This window comes from Canis lupus, chromosome 24 (genome assembly GCF_011100685.1).
Source record: "Canis lupus familiaris isolate Mischka breed German Shepherd chromosome 24, alternate assembly UU_Cfam_GSD_1.0, whole genome shotgun sequence".
NCBI classification, from domain to species: domain Eukaryota; kingdom Metazoa; phylum Chordata; class Mammalia; order Carnivora; family Canidae; genus Canis; species Canis lupus.
In genome coordinates this window covers 35470546-35483706 of record NC_049245.1, presented here as the reverse complement: position 1 = coordinate 35483706, position 13161 = coordinate 35470546, and the positions used below count along the sequence as shown (strand labels likewise).

At 54.3% G+C, this 13161-nt stretch overlaps 1 non-coding gene across 3 annotated transcripts; it reads right to left on the bottom strand.

Annotated features, from left to right (window-relative positions):
- Positions 1-295: 295 nt before the first annotated feature.
- LOC119865751 lies at positions 296-11521 on the bottom strand. 3 transcript variants are annotated; one of them, XR_005377934.1, is made up of 4 exons: positions 11378-11521; positions 11072-11229; positions 1794-2560; positions 296-505 (listed from the first exon to the last, which is right to left on the bottom strand). It is a non-coding gene; the product is annotated as a translation initiation factor IF-2-like (transcript). The 3 variants fall into 3 exon arrangements; XR_005377933.1 differs by having other exon boundaries at positions 296-2560; XR_005377935.1 differs by having other exon boundaries at positions 296-2557.
- Between the last annotated feature and the right edge of the window lie 1640 nt (positions 11522-13161).

The window sequence follows — 13161 nt, the reverse complement described above, 5'->3', positions numbered from 1 at the left end:
AAAACTATTTCCCCAAAGCCCCCAGTGGAACCTCCTCACATCTCACAGGCAAGAACTGGCCGTGTGCCCACACATATGATTGGCTGGGGGGTGGGGGGGTGGGTAGCAATTTAGGCAGATTGCTGGCCCCACCCTCAGAGTCAGGATCAGCTGGCACGAAGTGGGCCAAGAGTCTGCACTTTTTTTTTTTTTTAAGATTTTTTTACTTATTTATTCATGAGAAACACAAAGAGAGAAGCAGAGACACAGGCAGAGGGAGAAGCAGGGTCCATGCAGGGAGCCTGATGCAGGACTCGATCCCGGGACTCTGGGATCACAACCTGAGCCCAAGGCAGACACTGAACCACTGAGCCACCCGGGCATCCCAAGAGTCTGCATTTCTAACAAGTTCCCAGGTGACGCTGATGCTGCTGGTCCAATGACCCCCTCGGAGAAACTCTGGCTTAAAAGCTTACACCGCCTCTTCAGGGTGGTACATCGCCACCCAAAGAAAACCGAGTTTCTGCTGGTGAGGGAAAGAAAACAGCAGATGTCAGTAAAAATGAAGATGCTCTGCTGCAGGCTGGTGTTGAGCTTGGTCGATCTATCTTTCTCACCTGCTGGACTCTAAGCCTCTGGAAGCAGGGTCATGAGAGTCACATTTGGGGCCTGAGGCTCTGAGGCTGAGCTATGGAGCATCTCACCACAGATGTGCAAGGCTGCTGGGCTCTCCGATAACCCTGATCAAGGCACCTCCCGTAGCAGCTCCAAGGCCAGGCCAGTCTGCCCCAGTGGGCGCCCCTCCCCAGCAGCCCATGGGCCTTCCCTGTCCACATCTCCCCCCCAGGGAGGCCTTGGCTTCCTGCTCTGAACTGCCCTGCGGGACCAGCACTCTGCCTGTGGATAACCCAAGAATGGCACTGTTTGGGGGTCTTTGCTGCTGCCTGCACCCAGGTGGACGCAGACAGACTGTGGCCATCCGTCCCCAGTAGCATCTGTTAATGGTCCATGGGGTGTGGTCTCCATTCAAGGCAAAGAAACAAGCCTTCATCCAGTATTTTCTGAGCAGACAACACCGAGAGCTCCTATGGCCCTGCTCATCTCTCCTTTTGAAGCAGAGTGACTGCAACTGCCAACAGGCATTCAGATTCCTTTATCCACAGGTTGCTGGTGAGGAATAAGATCAATGAAGCAAGAGCTGTCCTGCAGTTCACTCATTGACTCTGCACTCTTACGTTTGATCCAGATGACAGTCTTGGAGGGAAGACAGTGGGGCGAGATTTGGATGCCCATTTTACAGATGAGGCTCGAGAATGCACGAGGCCCAAGGCCGAGCAGCAGGAAGCTGCACCAGAGCCCAAGCCCTCTGACCATGAGCACATGACGAATTTCGTAAGATCTGGCTGTGAATGGATGGACGAACCGTAAGTGGTTTCCTGCTTCAATCAAAGGAGTGAGTGAGCAAGAGAACAGAGCTCACCCTGTGACTGCATTTGCCACACAAAATGGTTCCCTTGTGGTTGGGGCCCCAGGCCAGCATTAGTGCATGTAGGTGGCTGGGGATCTGTTGATATTTTTCCATCTAACCCTGAGTTTGGAAGGTGGATGAAGGTTCTAGAGTCTGGGCTCCTTGCAACCTGGGACACGTCACTTCCCCTTGCTGATACTTGGTTCCCTAACTATAAGGACAAGGGTAGAATGAGAGACACGGAGTGCTCGGCCTGTTGTCCAGCCTGCCGCAGGTGGAGCAGGTGTTTGTCTTGTGTTTGTGGCCACCCAATCCCCTCTCTCTAACATCCCATGATGATTCTCACCTTCCCAGGCCAATTCCAGAAACTCAAATCCCCGCACTTCACAGTTGGGATGCAGTCATGTGGCCCAGGTTCTGCTAATCAGACACACCCATGGGAGACAGGACTTCAGTATGTGGCTTTGTGTGGTGGTGGCTGTGCCCAAGGGATCTGAGCTTCTAGAAAACACTGTGGCGAAGCTTTCAGTTCTTCCTGGAGCTCAGCAGTGACTGAGCCTTCAGAGTCCAAGCCCAATGTCATCAGGATGGACGCGGCGGCAGTGCGGTGTTGCCAGAGCAGCCCCTACGGTGTGGTTGAAGTCTTTCCTGGCTGTCCAGCTTCAAAGCCTGCATTCTGACCCTTCTGAGGATCTGAGGATACTTAAGAACTTTCAACAAAACCCCTTTCTTGTCTTCGCTAGCCAAAGGGGGTCTCCCATCAGCAACCACGTTCCTACTGACATACGCCGTAAGCGATCACTGCGAAGGGGGGTGATCTATGCCTAAGTGCTCTCTCCAAGGTGAAGGGGACAGACCAGGATAAATCCAGCTCATGGCAGAGGCCTCTGCTGCCGTCTTGGTCGGCAGCCCAGCTCTCATGGGCACGGCACCTGCCCGAGCCACAGACGACCGGATATAAGCACAAATGGATGAGTCACCAGGAGCAATCACAGGACGAGGATAAGCCTGGGTGCCAAGTGACAGAGATGTTGCCAAGCCATGCAAGGGACGGCACCGTGACTGACAGGAGGCACTTCTCAGGCCTGAGCCATGGGGCGAGGTAAGGTCCTGCTGGAAGGAAGGTAAAGGCACACTTTGGGTGGCTAGAAGGGACCAGCCCTGGACACTGAGCAGGACAGAGCTACCCCAGCCACTCTGCAGAGTCCTCCCAGGCTCAGAGAACTGTGCCAAGGTGGAAGGAGCAGAACTCCTGGGTCCTTCAGTCTCCTCTGTGTTGGGCCCGCAGTGTATCCCTGGGGATGGTGCTTCAGAAGCCTCTGGGGACAGTGACTCCCATGTGCCGGGCTCTGGGCCACGCCGGGGGAGGGGGGGGGTCATGTAGGCAGGCTCCCCCACAGCTATCCCAGTTCCTAGCCCCCATCCTCCAAGGTGGACACCTGGAGTGTGCCCCTTCCTCCTTATCCCCGCCTCCCCCCTCATGCACCCCCAGCACTATCCACAGCCCATATGGACCCTTCTAGGCCTGGGCCTGGGCTTTGGCCAACCCATCCCAGCAGCCCTCCATCCCTATCCCCACCCACCTCACCCTTCCCACCTTCCCCACAACCACTAATCCTCTGGGGTTTTATTTACAATCTTTTAAGTTACCCACAACACTTACATCAGTGAGTAGGTGCTGGGGAGCCTCTGCACCCTCTGGGCAAACTTAAGCCACTCTCCTGTGTTTCCTGAGGTCCCCACCCCTGAGCAGGGCTCTCAGCCCCACCACAGATTAGAATCGTCTTGGGAGCTTTAAAACAATCCATGCCCATGAGGGACCTTATTAGGAGGGGTCATGAGAAAGCTCTAGAACTGAATTTATGGTGATCGTTGCACAACTCGGGAAATTTAAAAATCAATCAGCATGTGCTTAAAGTGGGTGAATTTTATGGTATGTAAACTATATTTCAATAAAGTTGTTTTTGAAAAAATACCCACATCTAGGCCCATGGCTACCCCCGTTAAATCAGACTCTCTGGTTCGAGGCCTGGGCTGAGACCCACACTCTAATGTCATGGGGACTCCAGGCATTTCATTTCACTGCCACCATCACTCATATATTTACCCTAAGGGAGGAGGAATGACTCCATTCATTTTCTGGGGCTGCCCTAACAACCATCACAAACTGGGTGGCTTCAAACCACAGAAATGTATTCTGTCTTAGAGTCCTGGAGGCCATATGTCTGAAATCAAAATGTCCTTAGGGTCACACTCTCTCCAGAGGTTCCAGGGAGGATCCTTCCTTGCCTCCTCCAGCTTCTGGCACTTGCCCACAGTCCTCAGCGTTCCTGGGCTTACAGCTGCATCCCTCTCGAGCCTGCCTCCTTCCCTGTGTCTATGTCCCTGTTTTCTCTTCTTACAAGGACACCAGTCATTGGGCTGGGGGCTCGGGGCTGGGCCCACCCTTATCCTGTATGACCTCATCTTAACTATTTACATCTGCAAAGACCCTTTCTCCAAATAAGGTCACGTTCTGAGATTCTGGATGGACCTGAGTTCCAGACAGACACTATTATTCAACTCAGTACAGTGAGAACGGGACCCTAGGAAACCTTGCTAGGACCAGATGACCTGGGGACAGCTGTGGCCCCTTTCTGCCCCACTTCCTACAGTAACTGTGCCTCCATCAAGACCCCAGGCCTCTTCCAAGAAACAAGTCTAAGGTGCCACCAGGTGCCACCACAGGGACTGTGCAGGTGTGACATGGTGATGTCTATGTGTCAGCTCTGGGGGTTCCTCGGGGGCTCCTGAGCATGGGGGGGTGGGAAGGAGGAAGAAGAGGAGGAAGAGGCATGTGGCCCACAAGGCTGGAACCCTTTACTCTGTCCCTTTATGTTAAAAGTCTACCAACACCGGCCCTAAACCAGGATGCTTCTCACAGCCTCCACAGTGACCAGGAGAGGATCAAAAAGGATACAGAGGTTGTGGACAGAAGTCTGTATCTTCAGGGTCAAGGTGTAAGATACCCATGAAATGATGGCAAGTCACACAAGCACACAGCTCCCAACTCAGGCCCGTGACCCAGACAGGGCCAATTTCAGTGCCCTGTGTTATGTCCCGGGGCTAAATGACTTGTTCAGGCAGACATGTGGAAAATAAGCCAGGTCAGTGGGATGCAGTCCTGGAATTCTGCTTAAAAAAAAAAAAAAAAAAAAAAAAACGAGGTGGAATGGGAGGATTTATTGGCTCACATAATTGAAAGTTCCAGTGTTATCTTTCCAGCTTCAGGCATAGCTTGACCTAGGTTTTCACACATGCACTTGTTTCCTATTGCTGCATGACAAATTGCCACAAACTTGGCAGCTTAAGCCAATTTGGATTTATTATCGCACTGTCCCCATGGGTCAGAAATCTGGCCATGGGTTGGCTGGATCTTCTGCTCAGGGCCACAGCAGACTGAGATCAGGGTCTGGCTTCAATGTCATTTCACACTCTGGGTCCTCTTCTACACCCCCGGCCGTGGAAGAACTTAGTTCAACTTTTAGTTATAGGACAATGATTCCTGCTTGTTTGCCGTCTGTCATGCAAAAGCCACACCCTGCCAAGGGGCCTTTTCCATAGGATGGAATTTTGCCCTTTCCTGGCCAGCTGGAGCGTCTCTGATTCCAGGAAAGGCTCGGTCCCTTTAAGGATTTACACCTGATTGGGTCAGGCTTGCCCAGGACTATCCCTCTTTTGATTCATTCAAGTTCAACTGAATTACATCTTCAAAATCCCTTCCCCTTAACCTAATCATGGGAATGAAATCTGTCATATGCATAGTCCTGCCCACGCACAAGGGGAGGGAATGTACACCATTACAGGGCCCGTGTACCAGAGAGGCAGGAATGTTGGGTGCCGCCTTAAAATCACAGTACAGTTTGTCTACCTCATGGCTCTGCTTCTGCTTCAGGTCTAAGCCTACACGTGGCATCCAGTGGCTTCTTAAGGATCACCCAATTCAAACCCAGAAGTAAGAAAGCTCCTGTCACTCAATAGAGCAAATGAAAATGGGCCATTGATTCCCAATGGCTCAAAATGGATCATGTGCCCATGTCTGAACCAATCAATCACTGGTCAGAGCGTGGAGCACACAGATTGGCCGAGTCTGAGGCCTGTGCCCAAATCTGGAGCAAGGGGCCAGAGCCCTACCACAGAGGCTCAGGGATTGAAAATAGAGTAGGAACCAGTTTCCCCAAAGGAAAGTAGAGTTCTTGTTATAAAACTGGACAAACAGACCCTGAAAGCATCCCCTTTCTCCCACCAAAGTAAATATCTATGTATTCCATGCACACTCTCCAGGATAAACTATCTTATTTCCAGTCAGATGCAATTTTTATTGTTCAAATTTCCAAACATTTTCCCTGATTCCTAACTCATATGTTATTGCAACTTTAGCTTAAAAACTTGTATCTCCCTACATGCCCCTGCATATGTTCATCTGTACTGAATATCTTTTTTTTTTTTTAATGCACAGGCCAATAATAAGGTAAAATTCCTAACAGTCTACCCTCCAAGGGCAAAGAGAGGAGACCTGCAGAGTCAAACCCCATGCCACTGGTTCACTCTCCTCCAACAGGGAGAGGAGGTTCCTTTGTCCCCTCCTGCCCCCAGTTCTCATGCCTCACTCCTGTGTGAGCCTCCAAGGGCCCAGACTCAGAGGTGTGAGCCAAAATATTTAGCAACGGGCCCTGACGCATCAGCTCAGATGCCCACTGTAAACAAGCAGAGCCTTTCCCAGGCCAAATGTTGACCTGACCAGCCTCTCAGAGGGCAGCATGTGGCCAACAGTGTGGCCACATCAGCACTTCCAAGAAGTTTTCCCTGGGGCATTATGCTTGGAGGCCGTTTCTGTGTGAGCCTGTGCATGGCCAACGGTGCTTAAAATCACAGGCCTCTGGCCAGCCGACTTAACATTAATTATAAGTGCACAAGGAAGGCTGGTTGTTATGTGCCAAGCACTGTTCTAAGCACTTTGTATATAAACTCATTAATAAGTCACAACAACCCAAGGAAGTAGAGACTATGTCATTATGCCCATTTGGCAGAGGAATTTAAAGGACGGAGGCCCAGAGCGACACACAACTGGTGAGTGGTAGTCCTGGGACTGAACCTCTGTGGCTTTGCCTCTGAACACTGGGGTCCCAATCTCTCTGTTTTACCACTTCTGTTTGAAAACATCACACACAGCTATATTCATTCATTCGTTTCACAAATACCTATGGAATACCGACTGTGTGCCAAACACTGTAATGGGCGCTAGGCCTATGACAGCAGACAAACCAGACGCAGCCCCCGCTCTCCTGCAGCTAGTGTGGGGTGCAGATGGGGGAGGGGGCACTAAATGGACTGTGGTCATAGACACGGAATAAAAACAGAATTTTTTATAAGTGGCATGTATAGAAAGGCAACAAAATAAGAAGGGAGAATAGAGAGTGCAGGAGACCAGGAAACATCTTTAGGTACAACAGGCAGGAGAGGCACTCTCGGAGAGGTGACATCTGAGATGAGATCTGAATGATGACAAGGAGCCAAAGCAGAGAGAGGGCACTGGCAAGTGCAAAGGCCCTGAGGCAGAAAGAGGCTTAAGGAATAAAGAGAAAGACACCCTTGTGGCTCTGTTAATGTGAGCCAGCTGGGGAATGATTATGGAATTACTGTTCATTTCCTCAGGTGTGATAATGAAGGGGCGGTAATCTGGGAGACCAGCTTATTCGCAGGAGATGCACGCTCAGGTTGCAAGGGGTGATGTGCCATAATGACTTTTTTTTTTTTTTTTTCAAATGGTGCGGCAACACACAATCCACATGTGGCAAAACATTAACAACTGTTGATTCCAGGTGGAAGGTATAGCATACCCACTGTACTATTCCTTCAACTTCTTGGTTTGAGATTTTTTTTTTTTTTTTCTAGAGTAAAAATAGAAGACAGAACCCTACCTTGTCCACAGATTTGCAGCTGTGCTGCCCGGGGCCACGTTACTCATTTTTAATACTCAATTACCTGTGGATTAATGCTTGTGTGCCCCGTTTCATCACATCACAAATTACACGAGATTCACGTATTTAATCTTTTTTTTTGCCTACTTATCCCAAAGAGAACGAGCAGCGTATTGTTAAGCAACTAGACAAATTGTCACTGTTATCTGTGTTCCTTACTGGAGGCAGCGCGACCGTCTTTCATTGGTAAGAATTCAGAATAAACATCATGGCTCTTTGAGATCACTCATAAGCAGCCCCCAGGAGACTGCAATTACACCCATTTATAATTCTCCTACCTCCCAATCTAACCCTTGATTCATGAATGTGCACTTTTAGGCGTCGGGCGTTAGAATAAATTAGACTATACAATTACGTGTAATTAAGGGGGGAAATGGGTACCGTGCTGCAAAGATTAGCCCTGTTTTGCTGAAGTAAAAGTACGTCTGTGTCAGCGAGCCAGCCCAGGGAGGCAGCATGAAATACAATTAATGTTCTTCTGACTTAATGGGGGTTTATGGTGGCTGTTTTTCATTATCACAGTATCTCAAGAAATATAAACAGTTTCTCCCTAATGCGATTGCATTTCTACCGACAAGACAGCTTGGGTCTAAGTGAAAACTCCGCAGAATTAACCACAAATGTGTCACGTTATGGATGATGCTGGGATTTGTCTTTTAAAACCCGTGCAAAACTGTCCCCACTCAGGAGCTGAGAGAAGTTGGATCCCAAGCCCCTGGCGGTGGGTGACTCCGTGACCTCTGCTGCTTCTGTGCCAAACTGGCTCGGGTTATTAAAGCCACCTGTGCCCCGGTTTGGGGGCTCACTCACATTCCCAGGCCCCCCCTCTGCAGCCATGTTTCTACTTTTAATGCTTCTCCTTCACACGCCAATTTGTTTGAGACATGTTAAAAGCTTGACTTTTACAACCTCATAAAATCCCATCTCCTCCAACCCAAACGCAGCCAGAAGTGCTCGGACAATCAGATTGAGTTTCAGCCTCTTGACTGTGAAAACACACAGCAGGAGTGATTCTTTTTTTTTTTTTTTTAATTGTTGTATAGGAGTTCCGGAAATAAAGCAGCATTCTGGCTTTGCGAGGGGGGTAGAGCCGGCCAGGCCTTGTGCGCAGAGGGCCGCCAAGGAACTCCCGGAAGGATGAAATGAGGCGTGTGGGTGTCAACAGAAAGGTCCCCGCGAGGTTAGACCAGCGAAGGGGGGGGGGCGGGGGGGAGTCAGGACTGGCAGGAGGAGCCTGAAAAGCCCGATTATCCAGCCAGGACGCTCACAGAGAGGGGTGCCATCAGGGTGGCGAGGGACAGGAGAGGAGAGGCTGTCCCGGGCCATGGGGTTGGAGACGGGCCGGGGCTGGACTGTCAGGAGGCCGGAGGGTCCCGAAAATCACACTGGGGCCCCACCCGGGCCCTGCACAGTGGCTGAGCGACTTCCCAGGCTGGGGGACATCTGAGCCCCTGAGTCCCCCCTCGTCTCCCAGGCACACACTGAGCCCCCTCCTGCCTGGAAGGGAGCTGGAAAAATCAGGCTGAGGCCTCAGACCCAGAGGACCAGGGAGTTTGCTGTGAATTATGGGAGTGAGACGTGGCCAGAGGGCGCTTTGCAGACCTTTGACTCTGGGAGCCTCTGAGCTGGTGAGTGAAGTCCTCACCTGAAACCGGATCCACAGCATCTGCCTACAGTGAGAACACGCACATGTGCTTGCACACATACATGTGCACAGGCGCACATACACACACACGGACATGTGTCCGTGCACACAGATATACACAAAGAGACACAAGATCTGTCTCCTTCCTAAGGAAGGATAAGGGGCAAAACACAGATGTTTGGTCTTTGAACAGCAACAATGGAAAGAATAAATATCTAAAAATGATAATCAAATGACATCACCTCCACCTCCACCCCACCTACAGCCCCATGTAGGGGACTGTGAGCTGCCCCTCCTCTCCTGGGGTTCCCTGATGGGGAGAGGAGGATGGAGGAGAAAATTGTGGGCAGGGCCCATTTAGGGAAAAGGAGAGCTGCGTTCATGAACTTGAGGCCTAAAGGAAGGCAGTGTATTTTTTAACTTTTTTGTGGTAGACATCTCCCAACCTCTGAAATATTCTCCAATGTAAAAAGCAGGCAAGAGACAGATCTTACCTCCCTCCCCACTCCAGGCCCCAGACTTACCCCACGGGGCTTGGAGGACCCAGGTAGAAAACTGTCACAGGAGATACATGTTCCAAAGCCAGGCATAGTCTCAAATGGGTTAAAATCCCACTTGCCAACTTTGTGACCTTGGGCACGGCCCTTGACCTTTGTAAGCATGAGTTTCTTGAAAAATTGTTACGAGGATGACATAAGATAACCTGATAGAAACACTCAGCAACAGAGCACAGAATCTACTGGAACTGTACTTACTGTCTCCTATGGGAATCCCAGCCCCATGTGGCCGGTCGGAATTTTGAGACTTGGTAAGTGTAAAACATACACCGGATGCCAAAGACGCCATAAGAAAAAGGAACGTAAAAGGTCTCATTAATAATTTTTATATTGATTGCATGTTGAAGTGATATTTTGGATAGGCTAGGTTAAGCATATTATTAAAAGTAATTTGCCTCCTCCTTTTTTCACTTTCTCATGCAGCTACTAGAACATTTTAAATTACAACCATGGCCTCTTTGATGCTTCGACTAGACTGCGCTGTACTAGAAGCCCTGCAGTAAATGTGTCCTTCCTTCCGCAGAGATGAAGCAGAAGGGAAGGGAGTCCCCATTATTTTTTGGTCCGTGATGACAAAGAAGCAAGCCTGGCATTTTGTTCTAAGGCAAAAGAAAGGCAGAAAGAAGGTCAGCAACCTCAGTGGTACCAAAAGCGAGGTCAGAATTTGCTTTAAAAAAAAAAAAAAGAAGAAGTTTCAGGTTTTCCTGATTTATCTAGACTGTAAATTGATCTGGGGTGGCTAAGAAGGGAGGTTAAGGTGGGGACTCTAGCGCCTCCAGCTGGGTTAGAACATCCAATTTGAATGCCAAATAGACAAAGACATTTCGGTACCCAACAGGACCCTCCTCTATTTTTATTTACTAAGTACGACACCCCTAACTTGCACTAAGGCAGAGAAAAGAGATGCAGAGCTGCAAAGTAAGTGGCCCGGGACTTAGCAAAACCCTGGAGCCCAGCTTCTCCGGTTCAAATCCCGGGTCCGTCATTTAACAAGTGTCTGACCTTGGGCCGGTTACTTAAGCTCTCTGTGACTTGGCCTCCATATCTGTGTTATGGGCACAAGAATACTCCCCTTGTAAGATTATTAGGTCTACACTAAGTCGCCGGTGCCTACAAGCGCACCTAACTGCGGCAGCGTCTGTCTCCCCTCGGCAGCTCAGCGCCCTCTCTGTGCTGCCCGGTGGTCGGGTGGTTGTCCGCCGGCTCCTTGCCCACCCGGGTCAGCCCCGTCCCCCTCCGGCCTCTGCTGTGGCACCGGGGACCGTGGAAACCGCGGTGGACAGCACCACCTTGAGTCGGATTCCTCCCCTTTCGGAGGAGGAAGCCGGTTTCTCCTTTCTCTCCCATTCCCGGACCATCTCTGGGCAACGGCAGCTCTTTTCACCTGAGTTCAAGTTAGTACCTCGGGAAGCCTCCGGGGCGCTGGGCAGTTCACCCTGCGGTCTAGCTGGGCGCTCGGGCTGCAGCCGGCGGCTCCAGGGCCAGGTGCGCGGTGCGGGGCGAGCCGACCGGCGGGCTCTCGGCAAAGGGCGGCCGGGTGTTTGCAGACCCGGGCGGGCCCTTGTGAAAGCGGATAAAAGGAAACATTTATTAACGTGTCGCTGCGCGGGGAGCGCCGGGCCGGGGAGGAGCAAGGCGGCCCGCGGCAAGCCCGCTCCCCGTCCGCCCCCGTCCGCCCCCCGCGGACCCGGCCAGCCGCGCTCCTCACTTTATGGCGGGTTCGATTTGTTAGCGATGCGCCCCCCGTCTGCACGCGCACAGCGCACAGCGCACACGCGCCCCCCCGGCCCCGGGCGAGCCCGCAGCTGCTGCAACTCTCCGCCGAGGGCGAGCGGGAGCGGGAGCTGGTGTGTGTCGGGTGAGTGTGCGTCCGTGTCCCGGCGGGGGTGCGCGCTCGGCGGCGGGAGCGCGGCCCGCGGGTCCCCAGGCGTCGGCGGCCGGACTTCGGGGCCCGGGCCGTGCGCCCCGGGGCGGGGGACCTGCCGGCCCGGCTACGCGTGCACCGAGCCCGAGGTAGCGCGGGGGTGGGGGGGTGGGGAGCGCCGCGGGGGCCCGACCCCCACCCCCACCCCCACCGCCGCTCCGGCTCCGGCGCCCCCGCCCCCGCGCGCTCGCCTTTCCCGGCGCGGAGGCCAGAGGGCGGGGCCGGGGCCGGGGCCGGGGCGGGGGCGGGGGCGGGGGCGGCCGGGGCAAGCGCGGCCCGCGGGCTGGGGCGATGCGCGAGCGGCCCGGGCGGGGCGCGGAGCCGGACTTCGGCGAGGGCGGCGCGCCGGGGCGGGGGCGGGGGCGGGGGCCGGGGCGGCGGCGGGGCCGGGGGCGGGGGCGGAGGGGCGGGAGGAGGCGGAGGGCGGGGAGGAGGCGCGGCGGCGGCACTCGCCGGGGATGCGGCGGCGGCGGCGGCAGCAGCAGCGGCGCGGAGTCCCCTGCGCCCCGGGGCCCGGCCGGGCTGCGGCAGAGGCGGCGGCGCCCCGCGCGGGGTGAGGCCGGCGGGGCCGTGCGCGCGGGTGAGTGGGGCGCGGGGCGCGGGGCGCGGGTGGGCGGGGCGGGGCCGGGCCGGGCCGGGTCCTCAGCCGCCGCAGCGCCGCCCAGGTGAGCGGGGCCGGTCCCGACCGCCCGGCCCCGGCGCTGCCCCGGCCCTGCCCCGGCCCCTGCGCGGCGCGGAGGAGGGGGGGTGCGGAGGCCCCGGCGCCGGCGAGCCGCGGGGGGTGACCCGCTTGACCCCGCCGGCGGCTGGGCGGGCGGGCGAGGACTTCCCACCGCGGCCCTGACCCGCGGAGCGAGCGCGGAGGGCGCCGGCCGCGGGGTGGGGGGGGGGGGGGGGTGGGGGGGGCCCCGACCCCCCGACCCCCCGACCCCCTCGGGTGCAGGGAGCGGGCGGACCGGCCGGAAGCCGAGCACGTGGGGCTCGTCCAGGCGGGACCCGGGAGGCGCCGGGCCGGGGCTTCGCGTGACCGGGACGCGCGGACAGGATCGAAACGACAAACTTCCTCCCAGGCCAGGTCAGAGCCAGTTCTCCTCGCCCTGGCGACGGCGGTGCCTCCAGGCTCCCGAGGCCTTCAGAAGGGACAGTGAGGCGATTTCTAGGAGTGCACTTTTTTTTTCTTTTCTGGATCTTTTTTTTTTTTTTTTTTGGTTTTTTGATAATTCTTTATAGTAGTTCATTCATTCGTTCTGCAAGCGTCTGTGGAGTATGTCCTCGGGCCCGGAACCCCCGTTAGTTCCAGGGAAAGGCGATGATCAGGGTCTAGTTCCTGATCGCTTCACTCTGAGAGCAGCCTAGTAAAGAGACACGGTCCTACATACGGAAAGTGTAAAGAGACACCCGCAAATCCTGGTGGGGCACAGTGACCTCTCTGCAATTTCCTACCTGCCCAAAGACAAGACCCGGCCGCCTGCACCCAGTAGGACGACCCTCAGCCTCCCCTCCCTCCTTCCTCACAGTTCTGCATCCTTCCCTGCCCCCTCTCCTCTCTCTCCAGCAGCTTGTTTTAA